Source organism: Ostrinia nubilalis, chromosome 12, assembly GCF_963855985.1.
Source record: "Ostrinia nubilalis chromosome 12, ilOstNubi1.1, whole genome shotgun sequence".
NCBI classification, from domain to species: Eukaryota; Metazoa; Arthropoda; class Insecta; order Lepidoptera; family Crambidae; genus Ostrinia; species Ostrinia nubilalis.
The window spans coordinates 15614168-15627780 of record NC_087099.1 but is presented as its reverse complement, the minus strand read 5'-3'; positions in this window follow the sequence as shown (position 1 = coordinate 15627780).

Sequence of the window (13613 nt, the reverse complement as noted above, 5' to 3'; positions counted from 1 at the left end):
ATTTCGATGTTTTCCGCAAGATTAAATTACACATTTCTAGGAATTGGCCATTGCAAAAATGCCTATTATCTACCTACTCCGGTCTTTTGATTTCGCTGACCGAAATCTTGGAAAATATGGTGTTAATGACAACATTAATGAAACAAATGGATGTCTCAGAAATTATTAACGTTTCCCAACTTAGTTATAAGTCTTCATTTGGAATGATTTACAGATCGGAATTCTTTCATTACTCTACAATTAAGGATTCTTTAAGTAAAGTCTAGCGTAGATTCCAGCTTTTTAATATTCTTATACTTATCGGTAAATCTTGTTATGTTTTTGGTGATTTTTACAATGATGTAAGTAGGGAATCGTTGTTGCTCTGAGTAAGTTAAAAAAATCTGATAAGTTATCAGTGATAATAAAGCACTACCTACCTAGATACAATTAGCTTAGTAAAAATATTTTATAATATTATTATACTTACATTGATGAATTATTATTATCAGACGAACTAACTCCTACCTGCGTATTGAGAAGTAGTGAAATCGCTTGCATGATAAACTTTGCTATTACTCACGCGCAGGAGTAAGCATTTATTGCTTTTTGATTGAAGAAATTCATATTATTTACTATGTACCAAGTGATGGTAATGTACCAAGTATGCAGTAGATAATCTTCCTATTTTTTTTGTACATTTTAATTTTAATTCCTAAAAAAAAAACAAGTTAGGCATAGAAATGCCTAGTTTGCAAAAAGGTATCTACATCAAAATGTCTTGCCCAGGACCTATATTTAGGTCGCAGTTGCTTTCTAGCCTTCACCAGTCGTCCTTGGCGCACTCCTGCGCGCATCGTGTCAGAAAGACCACATTCCGACGCAGGCGCAGCCGCCCTAGGCAGGTGTTGCAGGTGTTGCAGCACTATAACTGGATAGTTGGAAATAGTTACGATAGGGACCAATTAAAATGCAATATAAACAAGTTCACTTAACAGTGGTACAGAAAGGCATATTTTGCTCTTTTATTTAGACTGCACCATCTTACCTAGGTACTTTAACTTTAACAAACTCTGTCTGTCAAACTCCATACAAAACACTGGTTATGGTTACGGTTAAAGTTAGATGGTGAAACTCAGTCTTATTGTCATTTACGTTGTCTGGAAGAGAACGTTTCATAGAGATAAGACCATCTAAATTGTCTTGTGTCTTTTTGTGTATCTTTTTTTTGTTTTGTGTAAGATAAGTTTAAATAGAGCCATCCCGAATTGAGCATAGATAAGATCTTAATAAAATACTCATCTACAGAAGAGAACCTTTTGAGCGTAAAGTTTAGTTAAACGTCAAAGACTTCCTCTTGAAGTTTTGAGGCATGAAATTAGCGTACCTAGTAATTCTACGCTAATTTCATGTAGGTATGTCTTATTTTTGCTTCGTGGAGATTGTAGAAAAATCTCAGAATTTCTTTTAAATTATAAATCCTAACCTATAGGTACCCGTCAGTATCTTAAGTGTTGATCACTTCAAGGATTCTGCAGAGTTAGTCTCAAGGTAGAAGTCGTATAGGTAAATATAAATAACATAAGACGTATTTTAATATACTTTCCATACAATAAAATATCCGCCTCCGGCAAGGTTGAATTACCAGTGTCAAATTCGCACATTTGAATAATTTTGATAGGTATTTTGTTGTCGACCATGAATAATTATTTAAAACTTTTGCTGCTTCTGCCCAGGGTTTGCGTTCGTGGATATTTATTTGTTTCAAACTTATATGCTCATAAAACACTGTAATTAAGGTGGACTTAAAGCCTTTCGGCATTCTCCTCCAGTCAACCTTAGGGCCAAACTCAGAATAACGTGGATATGTTGCGTGATGTTGGTCTGTTACAGATAATTATGTTTAATCTTCGCACCTTTTTCTTACAAAAAGTATACTTATTTAAGGTTCTATACTCCTGGCTTGAGAAATGGTTGATTCCTCATAGAAATAAGTGCTTTAATAAAAATTATAGAGATCCATGATGGTATAAAAATTGGGGGCCAGTTAAGGCGCAATTACAGTTTAACAGACAGAGCTATTTTATTATTAAAAATATTGGAAGGTATGTATTGATATTGACTTGCCGACGTCACCTCGCATAGACGTAGATAATCAAATATTGGTTAAGTCAAGGTTAGGTAAATAAAGAGTTAGTAACTAGGTATATTTAGCAGAAGTACAATATATTTCCTTTCATAGTTTTATCCCTACAGCAGTATCTACGTCACAACTCCTCTACGTCATATCCTCTCTGATTTGAGGAAATCGGTTTTAAACATGAAGTTTGTTTGCGAAATATAGCAGTAGACATTAGGAAAAAAATACAAATAAAAATCTTTTATTTAGTACTTAGGCCTTTTCCAGGGCGCTTGTACACGTCCCAAATATCTTGCCCTACCCTCACTTCGGGACAACATAATAATATTATATGGGCTGGTGCTGAGAAGAAGTGGCGGAAGAAACTTTGCCAGCCTGTTTTTCAATCAAATTACAGTAAATACTTACAACCTTACAAAAATTCTTAAACTTATTTTTACCAAAAGCATTATTATGATGAATTTTGAATTTATTACTTGATAAAAGATCCTATAATCACCTCCTTCAAGTTATTTCTTAAAGGCTCAAATAATTCATATTTATTTAATTACATTAGATCATGATTTCAGTAAACCAAAATTCATCAAAATTGGTTCAATGGGTTATTGAAAAGTTAACAGACCAACGATGCAAAAACTCCAATGACATTTTCCAATGCACCGCACGTTGCAAGGATGCACCTGCCTGCGCTTGCGTTGGCATTTTGCTCGCGAAAGGTCCCGCGTCCCTTGGCCTATATTATGTCAACAGCTGATGATTTGCAATGAGTGCATTATAAAATGCATAGGCGACATTTTATAATTGTCGACTAATGTATACCTACTTCTATCGATATTTTTTTCTTTATTTACAATAAACAGATTTTCTTTAAAACTAAGGCTAACTTAACTCTAAGGGCAGATTTTTCAATCGTTGGATAACTTTTAACTGAAGAATAAGTTTGGCACATTGACAGTTTCAGTATGGGAAATATGTTCAAATGACAAGTTTATTCTGCAGTTAAAAGATATCTGACGATTGGAAAATCAGCCCTAAACAAAATAAAAATATAAACTAAAAGTATAGACTACTCAAAAATAAAAGTGTGTGTATTACTAATATCATAAAGAGGGATGATTTGTATTTTTATTTGCCTGTATTGTAATAATAGCTCCAAAATTCTTGGACCGATTTAAAAATTCTTTTCTTAATAAAAATGCATATTTTTTAAATTATTTATTTTTTTGTAAATTACCCTTTGGGCCACTACCCGTGCTAAGCCGGGGCGGGCCGCTAATTATTGTAAGATGTTTGTCATTTTAAAGGACTGTTATCGTTGCAGGACTGATGTTATGTCGATGTTTATATTATTTTAATTAAAAACATCACGCTTATTATCTTATTTATTAATAATAATAATGCTCTTATCATTATAATGATTTCTAGGTCATAATATTAACGTCTTCCTCACAGCCCCGATTCTGTGAACCTTCTTATAATACTACTAATACCTATTATAAATGCGAAAGTTTGGATGTCTGGATGTCAGGATCTCTGGATGTCTCGATGTCAGGATCTCTGGATGTCTGGATGTTTGTTACTCTTTCACACAAAAACTACTGAACGGATTTTGATGAAACTTTACTGTATTATTGTTTATGACCCAGAATAACACATAGGCTATAATTTATGACGATATGTGAGAAACTAAATTTCACGCGGGTGAAGCCGCGTGCAAAAGCTAGTACTTATTAATTAATTAAATAAGACAATTAAAAAAATAAAATGTACTGTCGGAGATATTCAGTTTTAGTTAAAATAATTTTGAAAGTTTTCCTTAGTGTATAGTTAGTTATGTAGTTAAGTTCCTTTGAAAATTGCAGCATATTTAAACAAACAAAAAAATAAAGTGTTGGGACATGAGGCAAACGAGCAGACGGATCACCTGATGGTCAGTGATTTACCACCAGCCATGGGAGAGTTACAGGAGCGTTGCCGGCCTTAAAAACATAATTAGTAGGGATATTGAGAAAAAATAATTTAATAAAATATTTCGTGAATGACCTATTATTTAGTAATCAAGTCCTACTTAATTACTTTCCTTTAAAAATACTGACAGATAATGTCATTTGCCAAAATAGATCTGTGGTTAACAGAATCGGGCCCCATATGATTAATGTTTATGTAGTTAATTCTCAAGTAGGGCGTATCCTTGAGTTCATTTGGGTCAAAGTTCGATTCCAGATCAAGAGAAAATAGGGCATTCGCGGTAAATAAATTACTTCGCATACAGGGTGTTAAAATATTTGCATTAAAATTAGCATACAGGCTGTAGGAAAATTTTTCAAATTAAAGCTGTCACTGTACTGCATTTTAACAAGAAGTATTTCTTATTAAAATTGCTTGGCTAAACAGACTTCTGTTAGTTAAAGAAATGTTATATGATTTAAATCAAGAGATAGGATTTTTACTCAAACGGATTCCTTATATTATGCATTTTGAAGCCTTAATTTTTTTTATCCACATAGAGCAAATTAACTCTGTAGGTAATGTATGTTAGATTTCATTATTAAATAGTAGTACAATAATGTTTAATCAATTATTTTCAATAATATTAATTGTTGTACAGATTTTTTTATTGATTTTAATATAAAATATGATTAAATATGTAATTATAAAATGTTTTAAAATCATAATATGAGATATAAATGCAAAAGTATTATTAAAGTAATTATTACATTATTTTTAAAACATTTTATAAGATACTTCCGGTGGTCATGAAACCAACAGTAAAATGATTACTACTGTTGTGATATTGAGTGGGGAGAGTTTATAAAAATGGTTGTCGGCTCATTCTAGAGCAGTCTTGCGGTAACCATCAACGTGTACACTAGTCTAGCTTAAGCTCTGCCAGTTTGAAGTGAAATTATGTACTGTGTTATTATGAGTGTAAAATAAAAATATCGGAAAGTGCAAGATCTTTTCTTCAAACACATCTCTCTGCCCCTGATATTTATTATCAGAAGTGGGATAGAGTTTACGCCACAAGGTACGTATTTTTTTTTTCTCCTTTTTAAATTATTTAAATAATGAAGTGTGCCAAGGTCGCGGGTTCGATTCCTGCATAGTAAAAAACATTTGTGTGCATGAACATATTACTTTGTATTAGTTTGGCTGTTTTATGCCTAAAATGTATGTCTATACAAAGAAGAGTAATTTTTCTATCCGTTTTTTTTTATTCAAGTACCCATAAGTACATACAAGCTTTGCTTAGTTTGGGACTAGTAGAATTACAGTGGAAAATGTCCACGGATATTTATTTATTTTTATTTAATGTACTCTATAATGCTATTTTTGGCATTGAGATTAATACATTTGGATAATAAGTATAGCGTTCTTTTTCTCTCCTTGTTCTGTTTTCTTTTTCATGTATTCAACAAAAAAAAAAGGATGGGTTACTTACCTACACAAAATAATATACTTAATGATACCACTCTAGATTATTTTAGATCTAGCGGGATACCGTGTCTTTATTTTTATTATTAATTTATGAGTAATAATTGAGTCCATCAATGAAAAATGAAAGTGCTAAGAGAATCATTAAGAATTTGCCTTTTTAATAATTTCTTTCTCTATATACATTTACATATTAAAATTTAAAACATTTACTGTCCAAAAAAAATGTGTTTTCAGTGAGCAAATAATGGAAACCGAAGAGCAAGATGGTGACAATGAGCGCCGTCGCAGCCGGGTTGTAAGAACTCCATCGCCGACAGGTGATGAAGAAGTCGGCCCCCGCAGATCACGTGAGCGCGACCGAGGCAGCGGACGCAGGACCCGGGAGAAGCGGAGCAGATCGCGGTGCAGTCGCGGCCGTCGCAGCCGGCTGAGCACCAGGAGCCGCAGCCCTATCCTGAATGCGCGCCGTCCAGAAACCTCAAGGTACGATAGTGATAGTCGTAGAAAAAATAGTCGATCACCACCAAGGTTATCGGCACACAGGCGTACATCATGCAATAGATTTCCTGATTATCGTCGTAACAAATCTGTACATCGTTTTGAGCCATATGAGGTAGCCGGTGTTTCTCATCGAAACCACCCATTGCCACAGCATATTAACATTGAACACTCAAAATCACACCAATCTAATTCAAATGATTATAATATAAATATAAATGATTTTATGAATTTGATGAGTAATTTTATGAAGTCGGATCGTAGTCAAACTTTACATTATGACAAAAATATGATCCCTGAATTTGACCCGACAGTAAGAAACCATAGGATTGAGACCTGGATATCTAAGGTTAATGAGTGTTCTCAAATATATAAATGGACTGATCAACAAACCGCACACTTTGCTTTACCTCGTTTAGTAGGACATGCTAAAAAATGGTACGAGGGTTTACATTCTATTAATAGAACTTGGTCAGAATGGCAACAATGCCTCAAAAGAGCTTTTCCATCTGAATCAAATTATGGAGTTTTGTTGTCCGACATGTTAGAAAGACGCTATAAGTCCGGTGAATCATTAGATGAATATTATTACGATAAAATGGTACTTCTTAGCGCGTGCGACATATCAGATAAAAGAGCTGTAGATTGCATTATTCATGGCTTAGATGACAAAACTATTAGGGCCAGTGCATCCTCGGCAAGGTTCTCTCATCCTGAAGATTTACTAGGATTCCTCAAGGATATGTGTAGGGAAAAGAATGATTTCAATAAAAACTTTAGTAAGCCAAAACAACATTCTCAGTTTAATAGTACAATTACGTGTAACCTGTGTAAAAAACCTGGTCACTTTTCTAAGCAATGCAGAGCTCTTATATGCTATAATTGCAAACAACCTGGTCACAGGATTTCTGCGTGTCAACAGCCTCTTCTAAAATGTGAAACTTGTCAAAAAATTGGCCATAAGACGGAAGAATGTTTTCTGAAAAATAAACCAAAAGATAAAATCCGTACCGCGCGGGAATAACTTGACATCTCGACCTGCACTTTTTTTTTTTTATTAGCCTAAACGTTTCCTCTACCTTATACCCTTCTGGTATAAAAAACTCAACTCGAAATATCCAAAAATACTTGAAATACAGCTCTTGTTCACAAGTAAATATCTCCAATTTAGGCAATAAATATTTGACATAACGATATATCCAATTAATATTATTCGTACAAACATTTATATTTCGATTTATCAATGTATGTCAGAACATGTATTTGTTAATATCTCGACTTATACATTTATGGATTTTCGTTTTTAATTTGACAAAAACAGTTATCAAGTTATGATCCCCTCTGAGTACTAAACACATCCATGATATGTGCAGTTGTCTAGTTATGCACACTGTCAAGAGTTTGGATATTTGGAGTTATCCAGCTATTACATTCGTATAATCATATTTTTATATGTGTTTTAGCAGTTGTTAAAATATAACATTGTCAGGATTTCGAGCGTCTTTAAATATTTTTTACTTTGCAACCCCTGAAAATATTTTTTAATATATTTAAGCGTTAATTATTACCTACTTTTATTACTATTTTTAATAGTTTAAAACTAAATGAAAGTTTAAATAGCAAGTTGAAAGTAGAAGGATAAGTTTAGTCAATAGGTAGGTACTATCTACTTATGTTTTTTCATAACAGACTAAGATTTCGTTTGACAACCGAATATAAGTAAAAAATCTAATAATAAACTTTTAGGTCAACTTTAAGTTCCGGATATTTTTTTATAGTCTATTGACTTCAATGACATTAATTAGGAATAATGATGAGGTAAGTAGGGTCGATACGCCAGATCTCGTCTATTTAGTGAGTTGGTAGATGTGAGGAATAAAAATAATATACAATTTTTCGTTATCATTTTGAACGAAAAATTGTTGTTATTATGCTCTCTTTAGTCTTTATAAGTATAGTATTAAACCTGCTCTAAACCATTAGAAGTTTTAATATCTTTGTAATATTAAAATTATAGAAATAATGCATTCAAAATCACTAATAATTAATAACAGCATGGAAATAAAAAAATATAGATAAAATCTTACTAATTGGTATTCAAAATATTTAGGTATCACACTTAATAATTATAAACATTCATATATTTTAGTTTAATTCATTTTTTTAATTTTCAATAACATGGCTCAATTTGCAATATGGTCTCCTCTCTAGGCACAGTTTGCTTTTTAATATTATTTACAACGTCTGTACTCTGTATTTAAAAAATTGTCGTGATAATGTGGACGCAAATTGGCTATCACAAAGGGTAAGCTACATTTGGAGCGTGTATTAGCGTCCAGGAAAAGGCCTAAGCACTGAAAAAAATCTTTGTGTTCGATAAGTCATGTAAATAACGTTTTAAATAATATACAACATGCATTGTTTTGTATATTTTAATATCTTAGACCCAGTTAGACCAGACCGCGATCACTTCTGACGCAAAGTGGAAATTTCATTGTAGTAAATTCGCATCCACCTTATTTTAAGTGTCATTTAATAAAGTACAATCACCGATATCATTATCCGTATTGTATGGTTCATGATTAAGGCTTAGAGACTGCGGTAAATCCCAAACTAGACCTAAACATATTAAAAACTTACCTTGAAACGCGCACCTGCTCACGTGGGATTTATTTTTGGCAAAAACGGTAGCATGCTATAACATTTTTTTAATGTGGGTTTACCTGTCATACATTCAGGGAATCATAGCAATAGCTTCGTTCTAGAGTGATCCGTCATTTGGACGTGAACCGGACGGTGGACGCGAAAGGGCGTGTCGACCTTACGCAAAATTATTTCAGTTAATTTTAATTATTTTAAGCTTAATGGTAAGCCTAAAATAATTAAAATTAATTGTGCTTGTTATGAAGCATGGCTTTTGTTCTTTTATTTGTCTTTTTTTTAATTTTAAGGAAACGTACAATTATCTGATCAAAAGCAATCATAATCTGCGATTATATTTGATTTTTCTAATAAATTTGTTACTATTTCATTGCAAAAGTGATAAAAATATGTGCTATTTTTATGTTTTGTTTTTTTACTTAAACTTCATTCAAAATAATTAACTTAAATCCAATTTTTACACCTTAAATGTTTGTTTTTCTTTGGTGAATAACTTGACAAGTCGTCGGTACACAACTTGACAAGTCTTTTTTTTAATAGATTAAGAAGATAATTTAATCAAATTCTTACGCCAATCGACAGATACGCATCAAATTAGCTTATTTCAATCATAAAAATATCAATTATCATTAATTCAGATTTACCAGAGAACTCTAAACTTTAAAATCGCTCCCCTGAAAAGTACGCAAAAATGACATGTCAAGTTATTCCCGCGCGGTACGGAAATAATAACTGAAAAACGAGTAATGGCTGTTGACACACAGGAATATACTAAGTCTGCTCATAGTAAATATTATAAAAATTGCACTATAAATGGAAAAGGTTTTGAGGTGTCGTGCTTTATTGATTTTGGCAGTGATTGTTCACTTATCAGGAGTGATTTAGTTGATGAATACGGGCTAGTTTATGAGGATAGCGAAGTACCGGTCATAAAAGGTGTCGGTGAATCAAAACTTACCCCATTGGGTAAAGTTAGTTTTACTTTAGGCATAGACGAAGTAAAATCGGTTATAGATGCTTACGTCGTCCGACCTGAACATTTGCATGTACCTGTTCTCGTAGGGCAAAATTTTACGGAGAAATCAAATGTCCTAGTTATCAAAACAAATAAAACTCTCCACATATTGAATCGTGAAATTAATTCCGAATTGCCTGGTATCGCGGAAGAGTCCAGTTGTTCAGTAAAATTATTCATCAATGATGATACTGTAGTGAACAAATCAGGGGCTGTAACATGTTATACTACTGACATTATAAATGGTACCCTATTTGTTTCTGGTAGTTATCGCTTTTATCCTGGATGTGAATTCTGGATTCAGGAAGGCGTATATAGCGTCAAAGATAGGAAGACTTCAATATTAATAGTTTCACCAATGAATGACCTTAAACTTACAAAACATTCTCTTTTAACACGCGCCGATATTGTGCACGAATATCTAAATGAGGTAAAAAGTAATCCAGAACTTTCTTGTTACAAACTACAAAGTCATTATGAACCAATTGCCCGATCAGATGTCAACATCAATCCTGAACTGTCAATTGCTGATCAAAATAAAGTTTTTAAGCTTGTATCAGATTATCGGCCAACTTTCGCACAAAATCTTTCGGAACTTGGTTGTACTAATATAACTGAGATGGAAATACATCTAAATGATAAAAATCCAGTTGTTTATAAACCGTATAGATTGAGTTATTCAGAGCGTCGGGATGTTCAATCTATGGTCAGTGAACTTATTGAAAATGATATTGTAGAGGAATCTGTTTCTTCTTATGCAAGTCCAATCTTACTAGTAGCTAAAAAAACGGGAGGTAAAAGATTGTGTGTGGATTATAGAGCGCTCAATAGTCGTACAGTTAAAGATCATTTTCCTTTACCCCGAATTGAAGATCAAATTGATCAATTAAGTGGTTGTAAATATTTTACTAGCCTTGACTTAACTAGTGGATATTACCAAATTCCGATAAAGCCTGATTTTCGACATTTAACTGCTTTTGTAACGCCCGATGGATTGTACCAATTTAAACGAATGCCTTTTGGTTTGGTCAATGCACCGTCCATATTCCAAAGAACAATAACGAAAGCTTTATCTGCTAAAATATTGGACGATGGCAACGTCCAACAGCCAGCTAGGCAAGCACTTGCTTATATGGATGATTTAATAATAACATCTAAAACTATTCAGGAAGGCCTTGATAAATTGGAAAACACTTTTAAATTACTGAATAAAGCTGATCTAACGTTAAATATACAGAAATGCTATTTTTTTCAAACGTCCATAGATTATTTGGGATATGAAATTAGTCATGAAGGTATTAGACCAGGAAAAGTCAAAATAGAAGCTGTGGAAAGCTTTCCTGAACCAAAAAACGTACATGAAGTGCGACAATTTATTGGCTTGGCCAGCTACTTTCGTAAATTTATTAAAGATTTTTCTCTTATAGCTCGTCCTTTGACAGATCTTACAAAGAAATCAATAGATTGGAAATGGGGTGTTGACCAACAACAGGCATTCGATTCTTTAAAACATAAATTAACGCAGCGACCAGTCCTAGCTTTATACAATCCAGAGTTTATAACTGAATTGCATACAGACGCTAGTAAGATAGGATTAGCAGGCATATTGCTCCAAAAAGAAAACGATAATGTACCTCTAAAGCCAATTGCTTTCTACAGTAGAAAAACTACTCCTGACGAGCAAAAGTTCCACGCATATGATCTTGAGACACTAGCTGTTGTTACATCACTGAATAGATTCCGAGTCTACCTTTTAGGAATAGAATTTACTATTGTAACTGACTGCAATGCTCTTAGAGCTACTTTTTCGAAGAAGGATATTTTGCCTAGGATTGCTCGCTGGTGGCTGACGCTACAAGAATATGATTGTAATATTACTTATCGTCCCAATTATAGAATGAAGCATGTTGACGCTCTTAGCCGCAACCCAGTAGAGTCAAATCAATTATTAATAGAACCAGAATTACCTAGGGTACTTAGCATCACTCAAGAAGATTGGCTTATGAGCTTACAGCAAACTGATCCTAAAGTAATACATATTAGAAAAGTTTTAGACGATTCCGAATACAAAGACGTTGTAGACATAAAAGAAAATTTTGTCGTGAAAGATAATAAATTATTCCGTAAGGTGGGAGATGAGCTAAAATGGGTAGTACCAAAGGGGGCTAGATGGCAGATATGTCAGCAGAACCATGACGAAATCGGTCATTTTTCTTTAGAGAAAACGCTTTCAAAAATTAAAAAAGACTTTTGGTTTCCGAAAATGAAGAAATTTGTATCCAAGTATGTAAAATCATGTGTACACTGTGCTTATGGGAAAGATACATCTGGCAAAAAGGAAGGCTACCTTCATCCCATACCCAAAGTTGAAATTCCTTTTCATACATGTCATATAGACCATCTAGGCCCTTTTGTTCGAAGCAGTAGAGGTAATATGTATATACTCCTAATTGTGGATGGTTTCACGAAATTCTGCATATTAAAACCCTTACGTAATTTAAAATCTACTCCTACTATTCGAGCGCTGAGTGATGTGTTCTGTACATTCGGTTATCCAACTAGGCTAATTTCTGATAGAGGCTCGTGTTTTACATCTAAAGAGTTTGAAAAGTTTTGTGACGATTCCAAAATTAAACATATTTTAAATGCAGTGGCGTTACCTAGAGCCAACGGCCAAGTTGAGCGGTATAACCGTACTGTTTTGGGATCTTTGTGTTCTTATGCAGACAAAGTTGGTGAAACAAAATGGGATCAAGAGCTAGGTAGAATCCAATGGGGTCTTAACAATACCCTGAATAAAGGCACGGGAAAATCTCCTTCTGAAGCTTTATTTGGTCGTAACTTAAATTATGCTGGCGAAAACGCATTCAGTGATATATTCATGGAAACACGGTCACAACATGATTTAGGGGAAATCAGAACGGAAATAGGCAAACATATAGAGAAAGATCAAGTAAAACAAAAAGAACGTTTTGATAAGCTACGTAAAAATCCAAAGAAATATAATTTAGGAGATTTAGTTAAGGTGAAAAAGCAAAATAATTCGAACGATGGACGGAGTAAAAAATTACTACCTGTATTTTCAGGTCCTTATAAAATAACAAAAGTTCTTGACAACGATAGGTATGAGGTTTCTTCAATTCCCGGGTCTAATCTAGGAAAACGGAAATATAGCAATGTGTGGGCTGTCGATCAGATCCAACCGTGGATAAGCTTAAGCGGTAATGATGTTACAAGTAGTTCCGAAAGTGAAATGGAATATGTAGAGAATTAGGGTGGCTTAATTATTGTTATACTATTTTTATATGCATTGTATTATGAAATGATTTAAATATTAAGTTTTCCAATTATTTACAAAATATTAATAATGAAACAAGAGTTATGTCTGACGTTGTTCCAGACTTTTAGTAATTTATAGTTCATAATTTACATTAAAATTGCATCCTGCAGTAGTTCCTAGGTGGACTTTCATGCATAGTGAATAATAGAGTTGGTAACCTGACGTAGTACCAGGTATACCTTAGAGATTTTTAAGAGGAAATAACCTGACGTAGTTCCAGGTATTTCATATAGATTTTAAAGAGGAAATAACCTGACGTAGTTCCAGGTATTTCATATAGAGTTTAAAGAGGAAATTACCTGACGTAGTTCCAGGTATTTCACACAGATTTTAAAGAGGAGGATACACCTGACGTAGTACCGGGTGTACCTCGTATGTGTACCTCGTATATATGTGAATGAATAGGTACATAGAGAAGTATATAATGTAAGTTACCCGATGTAGTACCAGGTGTGTGCATCATCGTTTCGTTTTATACTTGTTTTTGTGTAGTATAAAGCATTATATTATATAACAATATAATTTATAATAGATATTTTTAT